We start from the raw sequence: 13,834 nt of genomic DNA, 5'->3' as shown, positions 1-13,834 counted from the left end.
ATCTGTTTTTAAAGATTGTCGGTAAGAGGGCTCATTTGGTTACAATGAATTACAGAGAACCACCTTAAGTGATACCCCAAAAGGAATTTCTCAGGCCCTCCGAGTCCAAAATAAAGGTAAGCAGCCTCAGGAGGGGTGGGAATGAGGCAGGTGTGGGGCAGGGTTCCGCAGTTGGCAAGGTGTATGGTGGAGTCATTAACAAATCCTGGTTTCCCGTTTTTTGGACTTAGATCAGCAGAAATTACCTCCAAGTTTTTAATCAGAGTTGGAGGCAGGGAGGAAAGTACATAGATTCTGGCACCACTCAGGTTGTCCATCTGCAGAAAGTGTCAGGGATGAAGATAGCAACTACTTCTAGGTCCATTGCAATTAATCTTTCTAGTCTCGATTCTCCTCATTCATTGCAAGAAAGCAATGTGTTCATTTAAATACTGCTTTTAAGACAGTAGCTAAACACACAGTAAGTGTACAATAAACACAACTTTTTCCCAAAAGAGTATGCATTTTTCTACTCTTCAAAACAGCAGTTTCTTTCAAAGGTCCAAGGTTTTCCACAGCCCTTCTCCCACCTCCTCCTCCCCCAAATAACATCAGCCCATCTGGGTAAGACCAGTCACACTCCTATCCCTGGTCACAGCCTCCTATGGAGAAACATTAGCATATTTACAATGAAAATATATTTTAATCCTCCGGTAATATTGTGGTGCAAAAATTTGCATCTATACTGATTTTTGAAAGAGTAAGATTGTTATTGGCACATAAAACCCGAGATTAGCATGAATAAAGTAGATTTTGCATGTTACTTCCAGAAAGTTGCCAAACCTTATTGTATATTTAGCCCACTAAAAGAGTTCCCAAACTGACTGGGGATTATTTTTAAACATTATGAAAGTATGTCCTTAAAAAAATAATTCCTAAAGCCTTTTTTGTTTTTGTGTGTAGCCTTTACATTGTTTAGCAATAAAATGATGAATATTTCTGGGAAAAAATTCATGAATTGATCAAAATTCTTTGATTTGAGGATCCCGAATCGAGTTAAAGAGAAAGAAAATATTTGGCATGGTCTTCAAAATTGGCCTAAAAAATGTATGAGAAACTAGGCCACAAGATTCCTGACATGAGTACTTACAATTAAGAATCTACCAGAATGAGCACAGAATGAAAAAGGCAATAAGCGATTGGAATATAATTCCAATAAATAGAAAAAAGGAGGGGAAACTAGAAATGGGATGTGATAATAGACATTGCAATCACTTTTGCATTTTTTTATTAAGGTATCATTGGTATACACTCTTAAGAAGGTTTACAAGAAAAACAATGTGGTTACTACATTCACCTTTATTATCGAGTCCCCCCCGATGTCCCATTGAAGTCACTGTCCATCAGTGTAGTAAGATGCCACAGAGTCCCTACTTGACTTTTGCATTTTTTTATCTGGTTATATTCTAGAGTGTTGTAAGTGAATATCTAGTAGAGACTATACCAAATTGCACATTCATTTTTTTATGACCTGAAACTTTGACTTTACTCTTTTAAAGTTGATTTTCATTTCAAACATTCAATGAGAGTTGAAAAGCATGGTTGCGTATTGGTAATCCAGTATTTTGTAGTCATTTATTATTGTAGGCCCATGCCTACAATAAGAACCAGAAAATTATTATTTCAGATATTCAAACTATAAATCAATGTGCTGATATAACCAAAAGATAAAACCAAAAGCCCTTTGGACCTCCAAGTCTACCCTCTAAAGCTGAACAGCTTTTGCTTCTCTTAAGGCCTCCAGACCCTCCAGTCATGTCTTAGGAGAAAGAGTGCCTTGCAGGTTGACATATATATGTTTTGATCTGTGTTAAGGACCTTTTAATTTCTGTCTTTACTTGTGAATATAAAATGTGGGTCTCTCCCTCTTTTTTTTTCAACTCATTCAACTTATCTTTCATTTTTCCCTTAAGTTATATCCCATATGTTCCTGGTTAGATAAGAGTAAATTAAGATAATATTCTAAATCTCTCACTTTATTTGAAATATGTTCTATCAACTCTGCTATATAAATAGCTAAGCCATGTTTTCAGATGTAGGTTTACAGAATTTCAGCCTCATTTTAAAAGCAACCTCTACAGATAGGGTATTTGCATAGGACTTTTTACATTTTTATACTCTTAAATGTTTTTCATGCATAGAATCTATAGAAGATGTGAGGTTCTGTTTTAATGGACTGAGATTTCAGTTGCTAATGTAGATAACTGGGGGAGGGGAGAGTCTTTATCCTGTCCTCCCCCATAAGTTGTACACACACAGTTATTCAGCATTGTAACATTTGTATAAACTCTGTAATTATCTTGCACTGTAATATTTTAATAGAAACACCCAGATAATGAGGAAGACAAGTAGCAAGAGGTAGCAAGAAGCTAAATAGTGATAAATGTCTTTCTTGCTTTGCTACATCTGTAAGTTGTTAAATATTGTATTGATTTAAGACAATGGCATTTTTTCATAACCTATTATGTAGGTCAAGGTCAAGATATGCTAGGAGTATGAGGAAATGCATATCTAAGTAATTTTATTTTAAAATGTTGAAAAATCAGTAACTACAAATAACTACCCACTCTAGTACTATTTTGATAAAATATAAAACAAATTAGAAAGAAAACTAAATGTCAAAAGCCAGAACTTAACTTATTTCAAGTATAATGCTTAGTATTTGATGCAGAATAAATTCAGTGATGTTTAAGTGTAAGATTTACAGGACAGCGAGTGAAGGATGAGATCTCAACTCTCTGATAATAGTACATAACTGGAAACAAATGAAAAGTGTACCTATACAAAAAATGCTGGCATTTAAAAAATTATTCTTTCCCAATTCCATCTTTAAAAAGACTTATTTAAGTCTTAGCTCAGAAGGAAAACCCTACCATTAGGATTTTCTGTTTGCAGTTTTTCATTAGGTAAATCTAGCAGTCCAGAAAAATTGGCAGTTACTGATGGGACTGCATAATGAAGACATTCTAAAATAGTGCAACAGGCTCTTGAAATTCGGAAGGGGAAATTCAGCCTTAGGATAATGAGATTCTAGGTTTCTACCTCAGGTCATCAACCAAACAAATTACAAAAGGATTGAGGAAATAAAATTGATACTTTAACTATAAGAAAATATTGGAAACTCTTTCTAGGGTTTAGAATGAGGAGAAGTTTTGCAAACATCATAGGCACAGAATATTAATGCTTATTTCTATTTTTGTCACTTATTCCTAAGTGATTCATTGTTCCTTGGTATTCTACTAAGTAACAAATTGTGGGGTTACTTACATAGGAGTCCAGTTAGTTTAGAAAAGTTTTTCAGCATTGTTTTCCTCATATTTTTCCATATGTATATTTGCCTCTCTAGTTCATTTTACTTTTTAATGATTTTTATTTTTATTTAATTGTAAATGTAGACATAGTCCAAAAACTCAGGAGCACTACATGGCTTATAACAAAAAGCAGCAGCCCCCGGCCCCACCCTCCGTGCTGTTCCCTCTGATATTTCCCTTAGCTGTTTCCTCTGGTATTTTCTGCTACATTTTTCAGTAATATCCTTGCACTGTTATTTCATCAGTTATTAATTTAGCATTCTCTATTAATTTACAATAATAGTAGATGAAGTCTTAGCTCACTCTTAACCCCACCTCCCCTTCATTCTTGTAGCCTTTGCATTACAATTTTTAGTTAAATGTTTAGTGTTTGCTTAATACCTCTATTTCAGTGTTACTGCTTTGTGAGATCGTGTGGCATGGTGTTTTTTTTCTTACCTAGCTAAAATATTTTTTCTTGAAGTTTAGAATTTTTTTCATGCATAGTGTTTTCTGAGCCTATTTTTAATTTTTTTGACTAGTCAACCACATCCCCAATAGCCTCTCTCAATACTGTTTTCCACATAGTCAAACATATCTAATAAGATAGGATGTTTATTTTTATTTTCCTCTTTGAGCTTTCCATCCTTGTGATCTGCACGGGTCTCTTTGAGGCTCTGACTCAGATATCATCCTGTGACTGCCATCAGCTACTTAACTTTTGGGGGCAGCTCTTTCTTAGATTTTGCATTTTGCTTTCTCTTGGGCACCTCCCTCTTTTGGGGAGAAGAGGACATCCTACAGTATGGACTTTATAGGAAGGTTATATGTGAGATAATATTTTCAGACCTGCAAGTTCTCAAACATGTATTCCCTCACCCCTGAGTAATAGTTTGTCTAGACGTAGAGTCCTATATGGAAAATCATTTTCTCTTAAAAAATAAAGGTATCGCCTCTTGGCTTCTAGTCTTCGGGTTGCTTCTGAGAAGTCTCACAGTGTTCTTGTCAGCCGTCCTTTGTGTCTGGCTCATGCTTTTCCTCATAGACGTCTGGAGGGCTCTCTGTCCTGGTGTGAAATACACGGCTTGGACTTTGTTAAAGGCTCTTTTACTCTGCTGGAAAGATGGTGACTCTTCTGTTTGTAGTCTCATGGCCTATTCTGGGGTTGGTCTAGAATACTTCCTGATGTGGACATTTCTAAAACTGAGATGGGGATAGGACGAGACGTTTGAGGTGTGCGTAAGTCAACCAGGCAGAAATGGTGACTATTTGCTTCAGTGTTTGGGTCTGAAGCTCAGGGATGTGGCTTAGCAGGCGATGGCACTTTGTATGTCATCAGCGTGAACAGGTAGAAGCAGATACCCTGAGAGCGCGTGATACCCACAGGAGTCGGCGTCCACAGGTGTTCAGTGGCCTCAGACCAAAACATAAAACATTCTGCTTTTGAGGTGTACTAGAGGAAAAGGAGATATAATGGGGAGAGAAGTCAATTCAGAGCAGCAAAAGAGAGATAGGAGAGTGTTGTGTTACCAAGTCTAGGGAAATCAAAGGGAACAGAAAAGCCTAAGAATGATTATGATGTAGGGCTGAAGGCAAAAATGTTTGGTTTAGTAATGGGAAAACAATCCGTATCCTTATGAAAAATGGTTTTATTTGAGTTTGACCCAATTTAAGTAATTGGGTCAGAAGCTGTATTACAAGAGCTGAAGAAAATGAGGAAGTGGAAACTCAGGACTGGCTACTTTTATCAAAAGTGTCGAGAAGGACGATCATTTTAATAGCCACAAAGCAGAGGAAAACTGATTTAATGGCTGGTGGCCACTGGGGAACTAGAATCATGGAGAGAACTGAGTAACTGTAAGTGATGTAATCAACTCCAAAAATGGGGTGGTTCCATCATGGTGCAACAGCAATCAGGGGGACACTGGAGGGCAAGAAATAAGGAGACTCCCTTTCTTGACTCTCTGAATACAGGGCTTAGGAGACAGGAAAATGTAAGGATTCCACTAAAAAACATTATGGGTTACATGGTGTTATCTAGTGAAAGCCATGCTTTTGCTAAGGAAAAATTAGCAACTAAACATATTGGAGAAAGAAGATGTGGGGCTACACATATACTCCCCACCCCCTGAATGAACAGGGAACCCAGATGACTTAAGAGTGGAGCCAGTAGAGCCAGTTGGTGGTGGGTATCATGGACTCCAAACCATGGAGCCATAGGTACAAGGAGAAGAAAGGGAATTGAGCTGGGAAGGGCTTGTGCATAGGAAGACAAGCATGCCTATCAGTCAGAAATGAAGGCTTGTTAACAGTAGCACAAGACCTGGAGAGCTTCCTTGGCCAAAGAATTGTTAATGGCCAGTGCTGATAGGTTAGCCCTGGTTCATGGGATCATCACTGAATGGTGGAGCTCACACTCTGCAACTTGATCTCTTGTAATTGTTGGGCTTAAGATGGTTTAGGAATGGATGATAGAGGCAGATCCCAGCTGGCCTTATTGGGATAAGGACATATTTTCTCTGGGAGAAAAAGAATGAGAGAACAGATCGTTCAAAAGACAGAGGGGTATCTTCAGCCTGGACACATTTACCAGTGGCTTGTGTTACCTTACAGCAGTGTCTCCTTGATGGCAACTTGGGTTTTTATGTTTGTTTGATATGTTCAGAAATCATAGGAAATAGGGATTTGAAATGGAGTAATATTTCTTCATATTTCTAACTACATTACTGTCTTCAAAAATGTTAGGGTGCCAAAGTATCTAACTTGCAAATATTTCTGCTTGTTTTCCACAACAACAGCAACAATGAGGCTCCATACACAGTCTTATAAAAAGGTATTTCACTCAGGGTAGCTTTGCTATGCAGCTTCATCATGCCAGGAATATCTCACAAATATTGTTGGGCTAGTGAAGCGGAGATTTTTCCTAGCACTGATAGTACATTTTTTAAATGCCAGATATTGTTTTAGTATTATTTATTTTCTCTTTCCAGCCTTCAGATCTCTGAGCTTAAACTGTGCTGAGCAATTCAGCATTCCAGTAGTGATCAGTCACTACTACCTGTGAAGGAAGCTTTGTAATATTTCTCATTGTTATTGTCACAGAAATGAAGATTTTATCTCCTGTATTGTATCTGTATCTGAGATGAGGGATGGGAGGGCTTTGGGTTCAATATTCTTATATCAGAATATTGAGGAATGGGCAGGGTAATTCCTAGTGCCTGTTTTGCAGATAAAGAAATGGAAAGAATCTCACCACTGTTTAATTACTGCCCCAGTATTAGGAAATAAGGTACCACAGAGTCAAAACTGGAATTCCGTCCACCTCAAAAGTTGAAAGTTATGTGAATCATAGTGTTGGACAGTCATAGGATTCAGATATGACATTTTAAAGCCAAAATGAATGAAGTACTGGTGTTTGTAGGGATGTTTTGCTGCCCTAATAAGGTTTTGTAACTCACTTCCTATGTTTCTGCCCTGTGCATAGGGATACAAGGGTAAAACTAGCAATATATGTTAAAATATTTTGTAGATTGCATGGTAAAATATAAATATGATATATTTATGTGATTATTTACAAGTGTATATGTTGTTGTCCCCTTTAATTATGTCAGTGAGAAAGCAAACAAAGGAAACAAAATGGTATGCATAATGATGTACAAGCCTCATGTTTTGACTGTATGAGATGGGCTTTGCCTCTCAAAGCAGAGCCCTCTGTAGTACAGACTTTTAAGACTCATCAGAAATCTGTTACATATCAGAAGAACTTGGTTGTCTATATATCTGTCCTGTATGTGTCTTCTGAAAATTATTCCTACAAACAAATGACTGGGATTAGAAATGCCATCCCTGCCTGGAGAAATAGCATTAGTGTTGATGCAGCACAGCACGATTTATGTAATATTGACTATGAGCGCCCTGTCCTGAAGAAATAGCTGGAATTTTTTAATGCTGAAGGTTCTCCCTGATCTGGGAAATCCTTCTTATGCATAAAATGATTCTTGTACTATTGACTCTACACAACATCCCCGCTGTATGGGTAAGCTAGAAACCGAGCATGTTAGTAATTTAGCTTCTGAGTGAAGAGTTAAGCATGCTGTATCTAGACAGCAGAGATGATCAGCATTGAATAGGATATAGGCTGGCAGTTTGCAGTTCAGTAAATACTTGCTAAGCATTTCAAATAGGTGAAAGGTGGTGATAACAGCTTATGAGAACTGCAGAGTTCACTAAGGCTCACCCCTGTGCTCTAAACACCACCAGCCTCAACCAGGAGCATGAGATCTTCAGATTAACTAGACACTTTCCCCCAAGTACTCTTGTTTCCATGCTTCCCCAGCCTCCTTCAACTTCTGCCCTCCATCACCTGCTCTGCCCCAGCCTTCCTGTCCACACTCAAGGTCACCGAGTAAATCCTCTGCACAGAATCCCTTCTGCTCCCTGCACTTGGAGCTACTCCTGTGTACACCTACCCTCTCCTTCCTTCTGTCTGGAGAGGTATGCCCTCCCATCAGATGTCCTCTCAGGATCCTTTCCTCTCCTGACTCTACCTTCTCCCCCAGGGGCATTCTACACCTGTTCTGTCATCAACCTAAGAGAGCCACTATGGCAATAAAGAAACAAAAAGCAGTTCCCCGCCTATACACTTTCTCTCTACTCTCTATCACCATCCTTCTCCACCTCCCTCCATCGTATTTATGTCCTTTCTGTTACTAATGCTATTTGTGCCTTTATTACTTCATGGTCAGTTTTTTAGAAGAACTAAATATCTTGGTGAATTGCCTTTCTCCCATATATATATATATTTTTTTTGGTTAACTGGTTTGCTATTTCACACATTTCTACTCTTCAGTTATCTCTTCTTTCTATAACCTGTGTTTTACCTGACTTTGTCAGTTGAATGAACAATTCATTTAAGTTTTCCTTGCTTTAAAATCATGTTTCTATAGCTATAATTTTGCCTTTAAGTTCTACTTTAACTACATCCTGTTAGTTTTGAAATGTAAATGTAAATTTTTTTTTTTTTGCTGCTCAGTCATAACTTGTTTCCTCTTCAAACAGTGTGTTATTTGTGTACATTCCTTGTGTTTGTTTCAAATGTATGGGCTTCATTTGTTTTGTTTCCAATCATTTTCTTTTTGATTTCCAGTTAATTGCATTGCAGCAAAATTGAGCCTGTCTGATACTGACTCTAAAATCCACTGAGACTTCCTTTGTGATCTGATGTGGAGTCTGTTTCAATAAATATTCATATTTCTTGTAAAGATTCAATTTGTTGCATGTGGTTCTATAATGTATCAGTTCTCAGAGGCACACTTTCCTACATCTAAAACTAGAATACATCTCACAACTGACTGCATCTCACCATAGGTTGGGAGTCAGATTCTTCCAGAGCACTTGAATTTGTTGTCCTGGTCAGGTAAGGGCACTGTCAACCTGAAACCACTTTAAATTAAATTCTTGCTTCTGTTTGAGGTTGTTTGTTTGTTTGATGAGATCTGGTAGTGTGAATTCATATGGAAAACATCTATGATTTCTGCCTGGCTTATGATCCAGATTTTTCAAGGGAGCTTTTTGGTTTCAAATGTCTAGTGCTAGAGTTGAGAAAAGTAAGTTCCCTCACTGTTTCTTTCTGTGTGGATATTTCTCTCTTATTTTCTTTTACATGAGCTCTTTGGTATCTTGATTTATGATGTGTGTTGGGTGGGGGGGGGAGAGGGCCTCTTTTATTAAGGCTCCTAATATTGGCTATTTTTCTTTATTCGTGGAATGTAAAATAATGTTACTTTGAAAAAAATCCATGCCATGTGAAATCAGTTTTATCTTTTAATTCTGAAATTATTTTTAGCTATATATTTTGAAACTTGATGGTTTTCATCATCTCAGTGGAATGTTCCTTTATTTTTTACTATTATGCAATTCTTTCTTTATTGCCATTAATGTTCTTTGCCTTACATTTTATATGGCTTATTATTAATACTTATTCAGCTTTCAATATTTTCCTGGTATGAATTTTTCTGTTTTATTTTTTTGGGGTATTTCAGTTTAGAAATATCTTTTGCAAACAGTTTGTCTGAAGTTTTATTTTAATATCCAGTCTGAAAGACTTTCTGTAATACGTAAATTCTTTTCTATTTACGATGATTGTTGGTATACTTTGATTTATTACCGTCAACTTTGTATATACTTAAGTGGCTTTTTTTCTTTGCCTTTTTTATTCCTCTCTTCCTGTCTCCTGTCTTTATTACCCTGTTGACCCCTTGCTGGATTGGAACTCCTAGGTTTTATTTCTAGTATTTTGGTGGCTACCTTAAAATATGTTTTCAAACAAGACTGAAGTTACTAATTATTTTATTTCTACTCCCAAAGAGTGCAAGGAGTAATTTGTCCCAATTTTCTTGTTATCTCAAGTTTTAGTCACCAGTTTTTAAGCATAAAAATCAATGATCATTTAAGAATCAGTATTTTATTAAATAAAAAACTGCATCTAATGAATTTCTCATCTTGCTGATTGTAGATTCCTCTTCAAGATTACATTTTCTTCTTTCTGAAGAATATTTTCAGTGGTTCTCTCAGTGAGGGTCTTACTAGGACTTTGACCCAGGAGTTATATAGAACTGTGTTTTTAAATTTCCAAATGTAAGGGATTTTTCAAAGCTGTCACCTTTTTTTCTGCCTTAATTACATAAAGACAACATAAAAGTAGACTATGTGCATAAGAGTAACTCTTTGAATTTTTGAGACTTGCTTTATGGCCCAGAAGATGGTCAGTGTGTGTACGTATTCCAGCTGGGCTTGACCACAGTGTCCTAGTATCAGAGACAATGCTCTGTGTTTGCTTATAGTTTAAAACTGACTCAAAAAATTGTTCACGTAGTCTGGATCTTTATTGGATTTTTGTCTTCTTCTTTCTGTCAGTTACCAAGAACATACAGTAAAAACTTGTCTGGTAGAAATATCAGTTTCTCCTTAGAGTTCTGCCATTTTTGCTTTGTGTATTCACGCATGGTTTCTTTTGTACCTACGTATTTAGAGTTGCTTTATCATCCTGATAAATTAATCTTGTTTACAGTGCTGTCCTGTTTTTGGTAATGTTTTTGCCTAAATTTCTGTTTCATCTGGCATTAATATAGGTATTCTCAGCTTTTTTTTGGCTAGCATTTATTTGTTACAACCCACAATTTTACTTTCAACCTTTCTATATCCTTACGGCAAAGAATCCAATTTATGGATTCTTCCTATTGCCCAGGTGTGGGCATCCAATTGTGCACTCAGGCCAGGCCTGAACTATGTACTTTAGCCAGGATTCCACTATCACCCACCAGTGGAGGTGGCCATGATGAGCTGCGGGTGTCTGCTCAGATCCTGTGTCCCAGAGCCCTCAGGATGTCTGGCTGTTTCTCTTTGTCCAGTCGACAGCCAGCTGAGTAGTGGCTGCACGCTCTTGGGGAAGGACTAAGGGAATCATTACAGTATGTACCTGCCACAGTGTTTCAGGGTGCTTCCTCACTAGGACCCAACAATCCCTTTGGTCACTGGGTTCTGGATCTGAAATTGGCTCAATTTCAGAAGCTGAGCAATGAAGCTTGCTGTTTTATTGGAGCATCTGGCGCTATCCTATTTCTCTGTTCTGCCCTTTCTTTGGTTGTAGATGTCAGGCAGTACCCTTGTTTTGCCCCTAAGGATGCTCTGATCTACTAAGCAGCCCCACACTCCCTGCAGGCCAGGCCCCCTTGTCTGCCCCTTTTTTTGTCAATTATGATGGTTCTGGCCCCCAGGCTTCTGGCCACTGGACTTTGCCACTTGACCCCTGGTACTTCAGGGCTCCATTTTCCCCACAGATTTTAATGAGTCAGCTGTGACCTCCTCTCCTGCTTTCTTCCCGACCTGTACAGAAGAGCCAGCTGAGCTGTTCGGTGAAGCCAGTGTCCCTGCTACTAGTGCCTTGTGAATTGTGACCCTCTGGGACCTCTGTGGAAGAATCCTTCGCTGTTTTCTGGACTCATGTAATATTCATGGGTATGCCCATTACTCTCAGCCTCTTTGTTCCCTCCTCTTCCTGTTGCCAGGACAGCTTGGGCACATCTGCCTTCCTCTGCACTGGCTGTCACCTACTGCAGGCCTGTGGGAGCCATTCCCTGACTCCTGCCACTGTGTGATAGCTAATTCTTGGAGCTCTTTGGGTGTATAATCTCTTTTTTTCCTTATTTAGTCTATCACTTCCCTAGCAGGGTTATGCAGGGATGTCACCCTGTCTCCTAACAGCCAGGAGAGGAGCTGAGGAAGTTTTGGGGGTTGGGGCGGGAGGGGGTGTTATTTGTTGCTTTCTGCAGTGTTCTAGCATAGAGGAAGCACTAGCTCTTGCTAGAGAAGAGTGGACTACCTCTACAAACTCTTAAGAGCTTCATAGATCTGCAGGGTTGACCATCAGATGTCTCTATCCCTTGTTTCAGGATCCCAGCTTTTCTCATCTAGGTCTCTGACTATAGCTTTTCAGACCTGCTTTGGCTAAACACATAAATGTCTCTCAAGCTCTGCAACTCTAACTATGGGATCTTGTTTTTATTGCTCAGCTGTTTGTGTCATTTCACTGCAGGAGAGTACTACCTCTTTCCAAGCTACCAAGAAGGCCCTTTAGTGTCTTTAACCACTTATCAATGCCTTGGGTCTTTCATTATTTCTCTGCAGGGTGTCTATGCAACTTACTGATAGTCAGCCAACTCCACTGTCTGTGTGGCATTGTTCTCACCAGGTTTCCAACAGCCTGAATCATCACAACTGCAAGGACATTCCACGCCAGGGTGTTTTCTTAGCCTAACTCTGGGGGTATCTCTAGCAGCTGATGACTTTTGCTGTGCCAGGGTCTGTCCGTGCCCCACAATATAGTTATGACAGTGGGATGGTGAGTGAACCCATCTCAGTGCTTGTTGCCTCAGGCTACTGAGACTGTTGCCTCGGTCCTGCTTACATTATTGAGGTTCTCCAACAAGCAAGTGCCAGGATGGGATTTATAGAGAAAAAACAGGAAGGGAGCCAGAGGAAGCTGGGACAGCTGTTACACCTTGATGCACATCCATCCAGCTACTGTGGAGGAGAGGGAAGGAAGGAAGGCTGTCTGAGAAAAGTCTCAGACTGAACTGCAGAGCAGTTACAACAAAGTATTGGCAAAGCTGCTAAGTCCTTGAGCCAAAGTTGCCCTTTAGCAGAGTCTTGTGTCCCAAGAACTGCACCTGCAGTCTCCCTGCCGTGTTGGCTTGCTGGCTGGGAGCAACCCTGGGCCTCCGTGAAGTGAACTGGTTGACTTCACAGCACAGAATCTGAGACCCTTTGGTTATTTGCAGTTGGAAATATGGGAGGTCTGAAATATGCATCCTCATGGCTGCCATAGAAACAATACATTTTGTTTCTCTGATTTTTAAAGGTTACCTTTAAATTAACAAGTACTAATTTATTTAATATCATCACCCTTTTCCAAAATAACTTATACATTCAAATTATTCAACTTTTCTCACTACCATTCCACAGGTTGTTGATCAGTTACTTTAGGTCTGTCCCTTTTGTGAAAGATGTGACATCTGTTTTTAGGTTCTTTTTTGGTTTTTGCATATAGATGTCCAGTGGTACCAGTACCATTTGTTGAAAAGACTGTCCTGTCTCCATTGAGTTGCCTTTGTTCCTTTGTCAGAGATCAGTCAACTATATTTGAGTGTATTTCTGGACTCTAGTCTGTTTTATTGATATCTGTGTCTACTCTTGGGATGATACCACATTGTCTTGATTACTTTAGCTTTAGAGTAAGTCTTGAAATCAGGTATTGTGAAAGTCTTCAACTTTGTTTTTCTACTCTAGTGTTATAATGGCTTTTGCCTGTCCATAGAAACTTTAGAGTCAGTTTGTCAATATCTGTGAAATAACTTGTTAGGTTATTGATTGGGAGTGCATATATCAGATCAAGTTGAGGAGCACTGGAATCTTTACAGTATTGATTCTTCCTATCCATGTGCATGGACTCAATTTATTTGGATCTTCTTTGAATTCTTTCATCAGAGTTTTGTAGTTTTCCTCATATATAGCTTACACACACACATATATATATATATTTACTTTTTTAGAGTTATACCTTGGTATTTCATTTTTGGTGCTACAGTAAATTTTATATATATATATATATATATATGTATTTTTTATTTCAAAGTTTAATTTTTCAATGCTGGTATTTAGGAAAGCAATTGAGTTTTGCACGCTTACCTGTATCTTTCAACCTTTCTGTAATTATTTATTAGTTCCAGGAGCTGTTCTGTAGATTATTTGGCATTTTTATGTAGACATATCCATTGGCAAATAAAAAGTTTTATGTTATCCTTTCCTATCTATATATGTTTTATTTCCTTTTTTTTGTTATTACATTAGTTAGGACTTCCAGTATAGTGTGAAATAAGAGTGATAGAACACCCTTGACCTATTCCCAGTCTTAAAAGGAAAGCATGCAGTCTGACACAATTAAGTAT

The 13,834-nt window shown here is 38.3% G+C and overlaps 1 protein-coding gene across 2 annotated transcripts in view; it reads left to right on the top strand.

The window, feature by feature from the left end:
* FMN2 (formin 2) overlaps window positions 1-13,834 on the top strand; it is a 321,858-nt gene that overhangs the window by 259,992 nt on the left and 48,032 nt on the right. The gene's annotated exons all lie outside the window — the stretch shown is intronic.

Source organism: Manis javanica, chromosome 11 (assembly GCF_040802235.1).
Source record: "Manis javanica isolate MJ-LG chromosome 11, MJ_LKY, whole genome shotgun sequence".
In the NCBI taxonomy this organism is placed as follows: domain Eukaryota; kingdom Metazoa; phylum Chordata; class Mammalia; order Pholidota; family Manidae; genus Manis; species Manis javanica.
This window is presented reverse-complemented; position numbering and strand designations above follow the sequence as displayed.